This window comes from Balaenoptera borealis (assembly GCF_965194805.1).
Source record: "Balaenoptera borealis genome assembly, chromosome: 11".
Classification (NCBI taxonomy): Eukaryota; Metazoa; Chordata; class Mammalia; order Artiodactyla; family Balaenopteridae; genus Balaenoptera; species Balaenoptera borealis.
In genome coordinates this window covers 51,111,315-51,125,142 of record NC_138868.1, presented here as the reverse complement: position 1 = coordinate 51,125,142, position 13,828 = coordinate 51,111,315, and the positions used below count along the sequence as shown (strand labels likewise).

The 13,828-nt window shown below is 41.4% G+C and overlaps 1 protein-coding gene across 2 annotated transcripts in view; it reads left to right on the top strand.

The window, feature by feature from the left end:
* Positions 1-89: 89 nt before the first annotated feature.
* Positions 90-13,828, top strand: part of NUMA1 (nuclear mitotic apparatus protein 1) — a 74,542-nt gene continuing 60,803 nt past the window's right edge. Inside the window, exons 1-2 of one of the 2 annotated variants that reach the window (XM_082340286.1) lie at positions 90-248; positions 10,271-10,335. The gene's annotated coding sequence lies outside the window, so the exon portion shown is untranslated. The remainder of the gene's footprint in view (positions 249-10,270; positions 10,336-13,828) is intronic. The other variant, XM_082340283.1, reaches the window with a different exon arrangement.

Genomic DNA, 13,828 nt, shown 5'->3' with positions numbered 1-13,828 from the left:
AGGGGGCGGGGCCATAGTTTAAACTAATTGTGTGCTTACGGCGCTGGCGCGAGCCCGCGACCAGCGCGATCCGGGGAAAGCCAGAGTAGGAGCGGGAGAGCGGGGCCAGGTAACCGGCACGGTCCAGCTGCTGGCGTTTGGTTTGGGCGCCCGCAGAGATGCCCGGGCCCAAAAGAGATGCTGGAGAGGCGGGTGTGAGCGGAAGGGCTCCTTCGTAACCGAGGCTGACTGGGGAGAGTCTATCTAGGGTAAGGTTTGTGAGGAGAGGGCCTTGTCCGAGGGGGAGGTGCCGGGCGTGCTTTGGGGGGAGGGTCTGTTTGGGGGCGTGTCCATGGAATCGTGTCTGAGGGCGACGCGAGTGCCGGTAATGCGGGTTCCTGAAAGGCTAGTCGCCGAGGGTTCCTGTAGTGGGAAGGCTTCGCCTATTATTGTTAACAATAGTGGTAGTAGTAATAACAAACATTTTCTGAGCCCCAACGACGTTTCAGACACTGTGCCACACCCTTTATATGGATCGTCTTTTTAATATTCTTAACAGCATTATTATACTTTATTACAGGTGGGCCATCTGAGGTTTATGTTCAGCTTGGCCAGGGTTGCATAGATAGTGCGTGGTTGGCTGTACCGGGGTTTTTGTGGGGTTGGGCTTAAGTGGGGGGGGAGGGGCTGTGTTGGCGGTGCGGGTTGTCTTGGACTAACGAGTCAATTTATTTTGAGCCTCACTTTTCACTTATGATGTAAACAACGAATTTACCTGCCTCACCTACTTTCCTGGGGTTATGAGGGTGAAATCAGGTAAGCTGTTTCTTGGAAGCATCTTGGAGAGTAAACATTTTTGACTATAAGTGATGTGACTGTGTGAAGGTTGTTGATGGGAGAGAGCCCAGCTGGGTTGATGCTGCCTCTTCTGGGAGCCCTCTTTTGCTTACCCCCGAGATAGCGCCTTTCATCTGGTATTTGTGTTTGTCTCCCCTACTAGATAGAGACGGTGTCTTTTGTACCTCCATTCTCATGCCTATGCAGGGTGTGAAATGTATCATGGTCATTAACGTATGCTTTGAAATGAATGAGCTTACTTGGGCTGAAAAGGGATAGGAGCCTGGCTTTTCCATCTGTATTTAGTGGCTTTTGAACCTCTTACTATGTACTCTTGCCTGGAAGGGCACTGCCTTCGAAAAATGTGATAATACTTACTTTAATGCATGCTTCCGTTTCTCTGGGGTCTGTTGCCTGGTTATGTTGCCTGGTCATGTGTTTCTAAAGTTCTGGATAGTCAAGTGTGGTGAGCAGAAACCTTTGATGGGAAGGGAATTGGAGCTCTATATTGTGGAGCTCTTTACTGCTGTAAATATATGGGAACCTAGAGGGAATGTTCACATCAAGTAAGGCAGCTTTCAGCCAGCAGGGATGAATTTATGTGTTCCTCGCTCTCTATTCCTGTGTGGTATTTTCTCCTTCAGAGGAAGAGGCACATGCTTCTTAGTAAAAGCTGCCAAAGTATTCTCTTCTTGGCCCAAGTTCAAGCAAATGATGACTAATTGTAAAGCCTGAATCCTAATCCAAAGCCCAAAACTATACTCCCCCAAACTAGAAGATCTTAACCAAAAGCTCATATAAGGAACATTTCTATTTAGAATGTTCATTTTTTAATTTATGGAATATGGGAGTGGGAGGAATGCCTTGAACTAAGACTTGAGTTCTAGAACTGTTAGGATAGGGGAAAGCCCTGCCACAGATGGATAAACAGAGCTGATCAGGGAATGTTTTGACAGCTGTGTCTAATTGATAAAACCCTATGGTCAGGTATGTCGGGGGTCATTTATTTCAGCCTCTTACCCAGTTTACATTAAACATATCGAAACGTATTGTCCAGACTCAAAATGAGCATTTCAAAGAATGAGACCACTCCCAAAGGTAGTCCATCTTAACGTTAGAACAATTCTAATAAATAATAATTGTTTTGTGCTGTCACTGATTATTTCATTTTACCCATATACATTTACTGTTTGTTTTTTCATTATTCTTTCTTGCATTTTGTCCCTTCTTTTTGTGTCAAATAGATGAATACATCCTTCAGTTTTTTTGTTTTTTTTTTTTGGCCATGCCAGCGGCATACGGGATCTTAGTTCCTTGACCAGGGATCGAACCTGTGCTCCCTGCAGTGGCAGTGTGGAGTCCTAACCACTGGACCACTGAGGAATTCCCCCTTCAGATGTTTTCTTAGTGAGGGTCTGTTAGTGGTAAATACTCTGTTGGAAAATATCATTATTTCCTTGTCAGTCTTGATTGATAGTTTAGCTGCGTACTAGGCTTCCAATTATTTTTTTTCCCAGCACTTTGAAAATGTCATTTTACAGAAATTCTGGCTTTTTTGGTTACTCTTGAGAACTATGCTCACAATTGAACTATTATTTCATTGTATGTAACCTGCCTTTTTCTCTGGTTGTTTTTAAGATCCTTTTTTTTGTCATTTGTGTTCTGCAGTTTCATTACATGGTGTGGATTTAATTTTATCCTACTGGGGGCTTATAGTGATGCCTCAATCTGAGATTTCATACCTTTCAATTTTGTAAAAATTCCCCTCTTTATTTAAAAAAAATGTTTTTCCGGGCTTCCCTGGTGGTACAGTGGTTAAGAATCCGCCTGCCAGTGCAGGGGATGCGGGTTCAAGCCCTGGTCCAGGAAGATCCCACATGCCGCAGAGCAACTAAGCCCATGCGCCACAACTACTGAGCCTGCGTTCTAGAACCCGCGAGCCAAAACTACTGAAGCCCACGCGCCTAGAGCCTCGTGCTCCGCAACAAGAGAAGCCACCTCAATGAGAAGCCCCCACTTGCTGCAACTAGAGAAAGCCCGCGCGCAGCAACAAAGACCCAACGCAGCCAAAAATAAATAAAATAAATTTAAAAAAAAACCCCAAAAATGTTTTTCCATCTGTCACTATACAAAAATATTACATTATTAACTATATTCCTCACTGTACAGTTCATACCCGTGACTCACTTATTTTGTAACTGGAAGTTTGTACCTCTTAATCTCCCTCACCTATTTTTCATCCCCCCAGTCTGCTTCCCTAGCAACCACCTGTTCTCTGTATCTGTGACTCTTTCTGTTTTGTTATGTTTTTTCATTTGTTTTTTAGATTTCACATATAATTGAAATTGTACTGTATTTGTCTCTCTCTGTCTGACTTATTTCACTTACCTAGTACCCTCTAGGTCCATCCATGTTGTCGCAGATGGTAAGATTTCATTCTTTTTTACAGCGAGTAATAGTCCATTAGGTATATGTACCACATCTTCTTTATCCATTCATCTATCCATGGGCATTTAGGTTGCTTTCATATCTTGGCTATTATAAATAATGCTGCAATGAACATAGGGGTGTATATATCTTTTCACCCCGTTTTTGTTTTCTTTGGATAAACACCCAGGAGTGGAATTGCTGGATCATATAGTAGTTCTGTTTTAATTTTTTGAGGAACTTCCATACTGTGTTCCATAGTGGCTGCACCAATTTACATTCTGCCAGCAGTGCATGAGGGTTCCCTTTTCTCCACATCCTCCCCAGGACTTGTTGTTTGTTGTCTTTTTGATAATAGCCATTCTAACAGGTGTGAGGTGATATCTTATAGTGGTTTTAATTTGCATTTCCCTGATGATTAGTGATGTTGAGCATCTTTTCATGTGCCCATTGGCCATCTGTTTGTCTTCTTTGAAAACAATGTTCAGGTCCTCTGCCCATTTTTTAATTTGGTTATTTTTTTTTAATGTTGAGTTATATGAGTTCTTTGTATATTTTGGATATTAACCCTTTGTCAGATATATTGTTTGTGAATATCTTCTCCCATACAGTAGGTCTTCTTTTCATTTTTTTGGTGCTAGTTTCCATTGCTATACAAAAGCTCTTTAGTTTGATGTGGTCCCATTTGTTTATTTTTGCTTTTGTTTCCCTTGCCTGAAGAGACATATCCAAAAAAATATTGCTAAGATCGATGTCAGAGAGCACACTGCTTGAGTTTTCTTCTAGGAGGTTTATGGTTTCAAGTCTTACATTTAAGTCTTCATTCATTTGGAATTTATTTTTGTATATGGTGTGAGAAAGGAGAAAGTCCAGTTTGAATCTTTTGCATGTAGCTGTACAGTTTTCCCAATACTATTTACTTATTTATTTTTAAAGATTTATTGATTGATTGATTGATTGCTATGTTGGATCTTTGTTTCTGTGCCAGGGCTCCCTCCAGTTGCAGCAAGCGGGGGCCACCCTTCATCGCGGTGCATGGGCCCCTCACTATCGCGGCCCCTCCTGTTGCGGAGCACAGGCTCCAGACACGCAGGCTCAGCAGCTGTGGCTCACGGGCCCAGCTGCTCCGCGGCATGTGGGATCCTCCCAGACCAGGGCTCGAACCCGCGTCCCCTGCACTAGCAGGCAGACTCCCAACCACTGCGCCACCAGGGAAGCCCCCAATGCTATATATTGAAGAGACTTTTACTCATTGTATAGTCTCATCTCCTTTTTTGTAGATTGATTGATCATGTAAGTGTGTGTTCATTTCTGCATTCTCTATTCTGTTGCATTGATCTGTGTGTCTTTTTTTTTTTTAATTTATTTATTTAATTAATTTATTTTTGTCTGCGTTGGGTCTTTGTTGTGGTGCGTGGGCTTCTCATTGCAGAGGCTTCTCTTTGTTTCGGAGCACGGGCTCTAGGCACGTGGGCTTCAGTAGTTGTGGTGTGTGGGCTCAGTAGTTGTGGCACATGGGCTCTAGAGCACAGGCTCAGTAGTTGTGGCGCACGGTTCTGGTGCTCCGTGGCATGTGGGATCTTCCTGGACCAGGGCTCGAACCCATGTCTACTGCATTAGCAAACGGATTCTTACCCACTGCGCCACCAGGGAAACCCTGTGTGTCTGTTTTGGTGTACTGTTTTGGTTACTATAGTTTTGTAGTATAGTTTGAAATCAGGGAGCATGATACCTTCAGTTTTGTTCTTCAGGATTGTTTTGGCTATTCAGGGTCTTTTGTGTTTCCATACAAATTTTAGAATTATTTGTCCTAGTTCTGTGAAAAATTCCCTTGGTATTTTGATAGGGATTGCACCAAATTTGTAGAATGCCTTAGGCTAGAATGGTCATTTTAACAATACAGTAAGTCCTCTACATACGAACCTTCAAGTTGCAAACTTTCAAAGATGTGAACATGCAGTCAAATGTCCAATCATATAAGGTAGTTCACGTGTCTGGCGTACATTGTCACGTGCATGCATCCTCTACAAGTGGTTCTGCTTTTGTGTACTTTTCTGTACAGTACTCTGTACAGTACAGTAGTACAGTATCTTTATTTCAAGCCCAAGATGTCCAGAAGTAAGCATAAAAGCAGCAGTGATGTAGCTGGTGCTACTGTACATTTCAAGGTACTGTACTGTAAGATTAAAATTTTATTTTTGTGTTTGTTTTTTATGTATTATTTGTGTGAAAAGTATTATAAACCTATTATAGTACAGTACTATATAGCCGATTGTGTTAGTTGGCCATCCAGGCTAACTTTGTTGGACTTAGGAACAAATTGGACTTACAAACACACTCTTGGAAGGGAACTTGTTTGTATGTAGGGGACTTAACTGTATTAATTCTTCCAGTCCATTAGCATGGTGTATCTTTCCATTTGTTAGTATCATCTTTAATTTCTTTCATCAGCGTCTTGTCTTTTTCTTAGTACAGGTCTTTTACCGCAGTTAGATTTGTTACTAGATATTTTATTCTTTTTGATGCATTTGTAAATAATACTGCTTTCTTAATTTCTCTTTCTGATAACTCTTTGTTAGTGTATAGAAACACAACAGATTTCTGTATATTAATTTTGTATTCTGCAACTTTACTGAATTCATTGATGAGTTCTAATTTTTTTTGGTGGCCCCTTTAGGATTTTCTGTAGTATCATGTCATCTGCAAACAGTGACAGTTTTACTTCTTCCTTTCCAATTTGGATTCTTTTTATTTCTTTTTCTTGCCTGATTGCTGTGGCTAAGACTTCCAATACTATGTTGACTAAAAGTGGTGAGAGTGGGCATCCTGTCTCGTTCCTGATCTTAGAGGAAATGCCTTCAGCTTTTTACTGTTGAGTATGATGTTAGCTGTGGGCTTATCATATGTGGTCTTTATTTTGTTGAGATATGTTCCCTCTAGACCCACCTTTTTTTTTTGTCATTTAAAAAAAAATTTATTTATTTTTGGCTGCATTGGGTCTTTGTTGCTATGCGTGCACTTTCTAGTTGCGCTGAGCAGGGGCTACTCTTTGTTGCGTTGCACAGGCTTCTCATTTCGGTGGCTTCTCTTGTTGCGGAGCACAGGCTCTAGGCGCGTGAGCTTCAGTAGTTGTGGCACGCAGGCTCAGTAGTTGTGGCTCGCGGGCTCTAGAGCACAGGCTCAGTAGTTGTGGCGCACGGGCTTAGTTGCTCCGTGGCACATGGGATATTCCTGGGCCAAGGATTGAACCTATGTCCCCTGCATTGGCAGGTGGATTCTTAACCACTGTGCCACCAGGGAAGTCCCATCTAGACCCAGTTTGACAATAGTTTTTTTAAAATCATAAATGGATGTTGAATTTTGTCAGAAGCGTTTAATGCATTCATTTAGATGATTTTTATTCTTCAGTTTGTTAATGTGGTGTATCAAACTGATTGATTTGTGGATGTTGAACCATCTTTGCATCCCTGGGATAAATCCCACTTGATCATGGTGCACGGTCCTTTTAATGTGTTGTTGAATTTGGTTTGCTAATATTTTGTTGAGGATTTTCACAACTATAAAGTGATATTGGCCTGTAATTTTCTTTCTTTGTGATATCTTTGTCTGGTTTTGGTGTTGTGGTGATGCTGGCCTTGAAAATGTTTGGAAGCATTCCTTTCTCTGTAATGTTTTTGGAATAGTTTGAGAAGAATAGGTGTTAACTCTTCTTTAAATGTTTGGTAGAATTCACCTGTGAAGTCGTCTGGTCCTGCACTTTTGTTTATTGGCAGTTTTTTTAAATTGCTGATTCAATTTTATTACTGGTAATTGGTCTATTTATATTTTCTATTTCTTCCTGATTCAGTCTTGGGAGATTGTACATTTCTAAGAATTTGTCCATTTCTCTTAGGTTGTCCATTTTATTGGCATATACCTCTTTAAATAGTGCCTCTCCCTGATCTCATATTTAACTTACCTTGAACCTTCTATTGTTAATTCTGTCCTCCACATCTCTTATTCTTTTCTTCATGATTTCTGTCTCTATCTTTCTGTGTTACCTCTAGATAATTTCCTTAAATCTATCTCCTAGCATACTAATTACTCTTAAGCTAGAACTAATTTACTTTTTTTAATATATAAATTTAAATATTTATTTATTTATTTTTGGCTGCATTGCTGCCCGTGGGCTTTCTCTAGTTGCGGCAAGTGGGGGCTACTCTTCGTTGCGTTGCGCAGGCTTCTCGTTGCGGTGGCTTCTCTTGTTTTGGAGCATGGGCTCTAGGCACACGGGCTTCGGTAGTTGTGGCTCATGGGCTCTAGAGTGCAGGCTCAGTAGTTGTGGCGCGTGGGTTTAGTTGCTCCGTGGCATGTGGGATCTTCCCGGACCAGGGATCAAACCCATGTCCCCTGCATTGGCAGGCAGATTCTTAACCACTGTGTCACCAGGGAAGCCCCTAATTTACTTTTTGAAGTCTTATTTTCATTAGCTAAGTTTTTCATTTCCTCAGGTACTCTTCGGTTTATTTTCAAATCTGCCTCTTTGTTTTTCATGGTATCTTGTTTTTGTCTTGTTTTCAATTCATCTATATTAATTTTAAATAAATTTAACTTAATGTGTCTGTTCAATTTTCTGAAGCTTTGCGGGTATAATCCTGCCGTTTGTTTTAATGACTCTTTGTCATGATGGATTGTTTCCTCAAGTATTTTATAATTTTGAATTGTGAGCTCATATTCAAAGGAGTATCATCTATGATAGCCTTATGTAGCTTGAGTTGAGGTCAGTTCTCTCAAGAACAGCTTTTTTATTTTTATCAGCTTTGCTTAATTGTAATTTATGTATTTATAATATGCTTTATTTAAAGTAAAAAGAGTTTTTACAGATTTATACACTTACAAAAAGCTGCCCCAATCAAGATACAGAGCATTCCCATCACTCCCAGAAGTTTCCTTATGCCTCTTTACAGTTCATCTTTCCCTTTACCTTGGCCCCAGGAACCACTATAGATTAATTTGTATTTTCTAGAATTTTATCTAAGTCAAATTATACAGAGTGTACCTTTGTGTCTGCTTTCTTTCAGGCAGTGTAATGCATTTGAAATTTATCTATTTAGTACATATATCAGTAATTTGTTACTTTCTGTTCCTAAGTAGTATTCTCTTACATGACTATATCATACCATTTTGTTTGTCATTTACTGTTTTTTTTTTTTTTTAAATAAGGTTTAATTTATTTATTTATGGCTGTGTTGGGTCTTCGTTTCTGTGCGAGGGCTTTCTCCAGTTGCAGCAAGTGGGGGCCACTGTTCATCACGGTGCGCGGGCCTCTCACTATTGCGGCCTCTCTTGTTGCGGAGCACAGGCTCCAGACGCGCAGGCTCAGTAATTGTGGCTCACGGGCCTAGTTGCTCCGCGGCATGTGGGATCTTCCCAGACCAGGGCTCGAACCCGTGTCCCCTGCATTGGCAGGCAGATTCTCAACCACTGCGCCACCAGGGAAGCCCTGTCATTTACTGTTGATGGACATTTGGGTTGTTTCCAGTTTTTGGCTATTGTGATAAAATTGTTGTGAGCATTCATGTACAAATCTTTGAGTGGACATGTATTTTCTTGACTCTTTGGAGTGATATGGCTGGGTCATATGGCAAGTTATCTTTAAATTTTTAAGAAATTACCAGTTTTCCAAAGTGGCTGTACTGTTTTATATTCCCATTGCAGTATCTGAGAGCTCTGGTTTCTTTATATTCTTACCAGCACTTGGTATTGTCAGTCTTTTTAATTTTAGCTGTTCTCATGGAGGTGTAGTGTTATTGTGGTTTTAATTTGCATTTTCCTGATGATGTTGAGCATCTTTTGGCCATTTGTGTATCTCCTGCAGCAACTTTGTATTTGCTCCTGCTGGGAACTCAAGGCTGTTCCCAACCTGGGAGTAAAATGTCCGTAATTTTTCTGTACTTGTAGATTTCCAGGCCACAGACTTAGTATAAATTTTTAACTCCAAATCCACCTCTTGTGTGCACCTATGGTTATTAATTCCTAGAAAGTTTTTTTCCTCCCACTTTACTAGATGAGCAAGGCAACCTCCCTTATTTCCCTGTGGACAGATTTTTTTTTTTTTTCCTAGTCTGTCTTTTTTACTGAGGATCCCAGCCTTTATACAGAGATCTCAGTTGTTTTTTATGGGCTCAAGATCTCCTGGACTATGAGGAGGTCACGAATTCCTTACATTGCTGGGACAGCTATGCCTCACTAATCCAATTTTCAGCTTCTTTGTTTCTGTTTCCTGGGATTTCTCCTACTTTCTTGTGAGTTCAGTTTATCTAGTGTCAGTTAGGATCCTATCAGGAAAATAGAAACCACACACAGATTTTAATAGAGTGAATTCAGTAAAGGGGTTTAGTTTAAACCTTTGTTGGAGGGCTGAAAGAGCAAAAAGGGAGTCTTAAAGTAACTTTGATATAATAACTGCATTAAGCAGCTGCCTCATCCAGGACTGAAAAACAAAGGGAAGAAGGTAAGGGTTGTCAGAACCTAGAATTCTGGAGGGATCCGATGGAACTGCATGCACCCTGATTCTCTGAGGAGAGGGTGTTGCTGGTTTCTCAGGAGCTCACAGGAGGGCCCTGGAGGAGCCGGGTTTGGTTGAGCCCTGCCCTGCTGGTGTTGGTGCCTCTGAGAGGGAGTTTAGAAAGAAGCAGGGAAGAATCAACTGCTGTTGTCAAGAAACAGCGAGCCACAGGAAGAAGGAAGTCCCTTGCAGCCTCTTCCTGCCTTCCATTTTCCCTTTAGCACTCCCTGTAGACAGAACCTAACTGGGAGCCCGCTGGCAAAGGTGAGATAGTATTGGTGGAGTCCAAGCCCCAGCATCACAGAGCAGACCATAACAGGGTAGGTGTGGAGCTGAGAGAAAATAACTAGCAAGTCTAAAAGGATTTTTATTATATTTTTCTAAGCATTTCCAGGCATATTTAGTAGGAAGATTTTCGGGTTATCTGGTCCATTATAGCAATAGTCAGTAATAGCGATAGATGACTTTCTTTTTTTTCAGCGTATACTGTGAGCCAAGCACTGTTGTAAGCACTTTACATGAACTGCTTCCCAAAGTTCTATGAGGTAAGTACTATTATTACTACTATAAATTAATCTACCCAAAGCCATACAGTTTGTAAGTGGTAGAGTTGGTGTTCTAATCCAAGCATTCTGGGTTCCATAATGCACATTCTTAACTTCTTTATTGTGCTGAAAGTTCTTCCCTACATCAAACCAAAATCTGTCCTCCTTTAAGTTCTACTCACTAGTTCTGGTTTTGGCTTCTTGCAAGGGGACACGTAAGTCTTTCTCCTTGTCTACATGACAAGCATGCATATGTTTGAAAAAAGTTTTCATGTTTTCTCTGGCATAACATCTGTACTCCCCTCACATTTGCCACGACATGACTTTCAGACCCTTCACCACGGTGGTTGTCATTCTTTCTTGCATGTGCTCTGACTTTGCTTTTCAGAGGTGGGGCACAGAGTCATTTTCTACTAACGTGACCTGAGCTGTGTTGATGTTTTGGGTAGATCTGTCAGATTAATGGTTCACAGGGGAGTGTATGGAGTAACAGCCTGTTCTCCACTTCCCACCATAGGCAGCCTTTTTTTCTCCCCAAAGGCAACCTTTTTAATATGAACTGTTGTACCAGGTCCTTACCATCCCATGTTAGTTTGGTTGATTTCTTTTATTCTAAATGCAGGGCTTTATGTTTAGTCCTGTTAAATTATATATTGGCTATTTTTGGTATCATTGAACCTGTTAAGATCTTTTTGCTGGATCAAATCTAAAAACATTGTATTTTCTTTTCTTCACGGTTTATAATTCCAAAGTTTAACAAGCAGACTTTACATGTTTTCATTCTGTCCTTGGTAAAAATGCTAAACATGGTAGGTTTGAGAAGAAAGCTGAATGTTACACCTCTGGAGATCTTACTTCAGTTGATGGAGGTTTGGGGGGAATAGTTTTGACTATTCTTTCTGCTAAATTGGGGGAGGAGCTGTCTGGAAAGGGCAGAATCTTGGCTGTCAATGAGGGGAGGAGAGAGTCAAGGCTAAGGATTGGCCTTTGGGCAGTCAGTCACCCTAATAAGGGACCACTTGGCAGAAGTAAAATGATCTGGTGGCTGTAGAAGGGAGAGAGGGCATATTGCACAGCATGCTTCTGGGTTGAGGCCTCTCTTGGCAGCTGTGTCAGCTGTCCTTTCTGTCCTCTTTAAGGGCCAGTTTCTTTGAAGCCAGTGCAGGAAATGCCAGTGATTCAGCCTTGCATATTTCTTCTGCCTTATTGCAGCTCAGGACTGGTTTGTCTGGTGAGGAGTGAAGACTGTGCGTGTATTTCAGGCTTATTTATTTGACCACCTGGGTGCCTTCCAGTGACTGGCCAGAGACACTTGCTTTGCAGGCTGTCAAGTTTTTGGTACCCTGTGGCAAGGTGAATACAGTGTGACCCGAGGTCTTGGTCCTGTGTGTGGGTAGCAACTGCATTCTGCCCTGTAAGGGGGCATTTGTCAAGTGCCTGACTTCTGGATGGTCTCAGTGAGGGATGAGGTAACAATAGCTTTGATTGCCTACTTTTCTGTCTTTCCTATGGCGTGACGATGTGAGTTTGAGGGAAACCTCTTGTTCCCTTAGAGTTTGCCACTGTACCCCTCATGAACTACTGCAAAGTGGACTCTGTCTGGTTGCTGACCCCCAAAGCCCAGTTTCCTTAGGCAGTGAGCAAATCATAATGAGTGCCTATTATACCTCTCACAGAGCTGAGTATTTAACAAGTGTATCTATAATACAGGATTTCCCTACTCCCCAAGTGTTCAAACCTACAGATACTTTACAAGAATAATGTAACAAATGCTTGTATATTCTTCACCTAGATTCACTAATTGTTAACGGTTTGCTATTTTTGGTCTCTATCCTTCATTTTCTGAACCTTTTGACTGTTAGATGTAAACATCATGTTACTTCATCCCTAAATATTTCAACAAGTATTTCCTAAAAAAATAAGAATATCTTCCTATCATAACCACAATAAAATTACACTCAGAAATTCAGTACATCCGGTATACAATACTTGTTCAAATGGCTCTAATTTTTCCAGTGATGTCTTTCATAGACTTTTTGTCAGTTTGGGATCCATTGAAGGATCATGCATGCGTTAGTTGTCACGACTTTGTCAAGCCTTTATTCTGCTTTAACTTTGAACAGTTTTTAAATCCCTTAATCTTGAATGCCTTTTTGTCTGTCATAGCATTGACATTCTTTAGAGTTCAAGTTAGTTTTTTGCAGAATGTCTCTTAATTTGGATTTGTATGACTATTTCCTCTTGACTAGATACAGGTTAAACATTTTTGGTAGAACTGGATAGGTTAATACAGTAGTTTGATAGTGAAGCTAGAAAACACATGGAAACAGTATTCAGTTTTGCATGACAGTACATAATTTAGCATTCAGTTATGTTGTCTAATCTGTAAGCCCCATCAGAATTGAGAGAAGAGGGAATTCAGTAGGACCTGGAGGTACTAGGAGAGACTTTAGTAGGAAGATGGGGTTTGGAAGATGGACAGAATTTGAGGCAGTTGGAGTATGGTTAGACAAGCTGCTGTTTGGACTTCTCATCCCACTACTAAGGTTATATATCATGAAAAGTGAATTCCCTCTTCAGAGTTTAGAGTTCTGTATCTTTCATGGTGTTTGTACTGCTGGGAAGCCTAATAGTTTAGAGCTCTTGCTTTGGTTTCAGACAGGCCTAGAGACTGTGCTCAGCATTTTGCCAGCTGCCTAACCTTAGGGAAGTTTCCTTACATGCAAGCTCGAAAGAGTATTGGTAACTCTTTAAAATGGTATTGTGATGCTCAGAGTGAAATATTGCATAAATACTTGAATTAAAACATTTGAATGCCTTTAGGTGGGGGCAACACTTCCTAGTTTTTCCATGTGCCACACTGGAACATTCATTTCTATTACCTGCCTAACCCCTGAAGGGGCTTGAATTTACCACTGCTGGATAACTGAAGGCATGGAAATGAGAAAGGGCTTGGCTCATGCAGAGAGAAATGGGAAGACTGGCTTGATTAGTTCAGAGTGTACAGTGTGGAATAGTGGGAAATAAGGTTGAATAAATGACTTGAGGCTATATAATGGAGGGCTTGGAAAGTTAAGCCAAGGGATTTAGATATGGTGCTTTAGGAAGAAAACCATGGAAGGTTTTTGAGCAGGAGGGACACACTTGGAAATGTGAGTGGTATGGAGCCTCCTGAGGAAGGACCTTTCCTGCTTTAGAGACTGGAGCCCTAGTACGGCAGAGCCTTCCCAGTGCTGACCACGTTGGGGTGTGGTTTGGCTGTCTTGCCACAGGAGGCCAGACTTTCTGCCCCAGTGACTCTTCGTGCTCTGCCACTGACCCACCCCGTTGAACTAGGCTGCGTGGCTTCCCTTCCGGTGGCTGTCTGATCTACAGAATGCTGGGGCTGCCCAGGATGATGTGAGGCTGAGCTGACCAACAGTCGGCAGCGGGATGGGGGAATGAACAGCATTCCTGTCCCTTTTGCCCTTCCTTGGGTGGAGGCTAATTATAA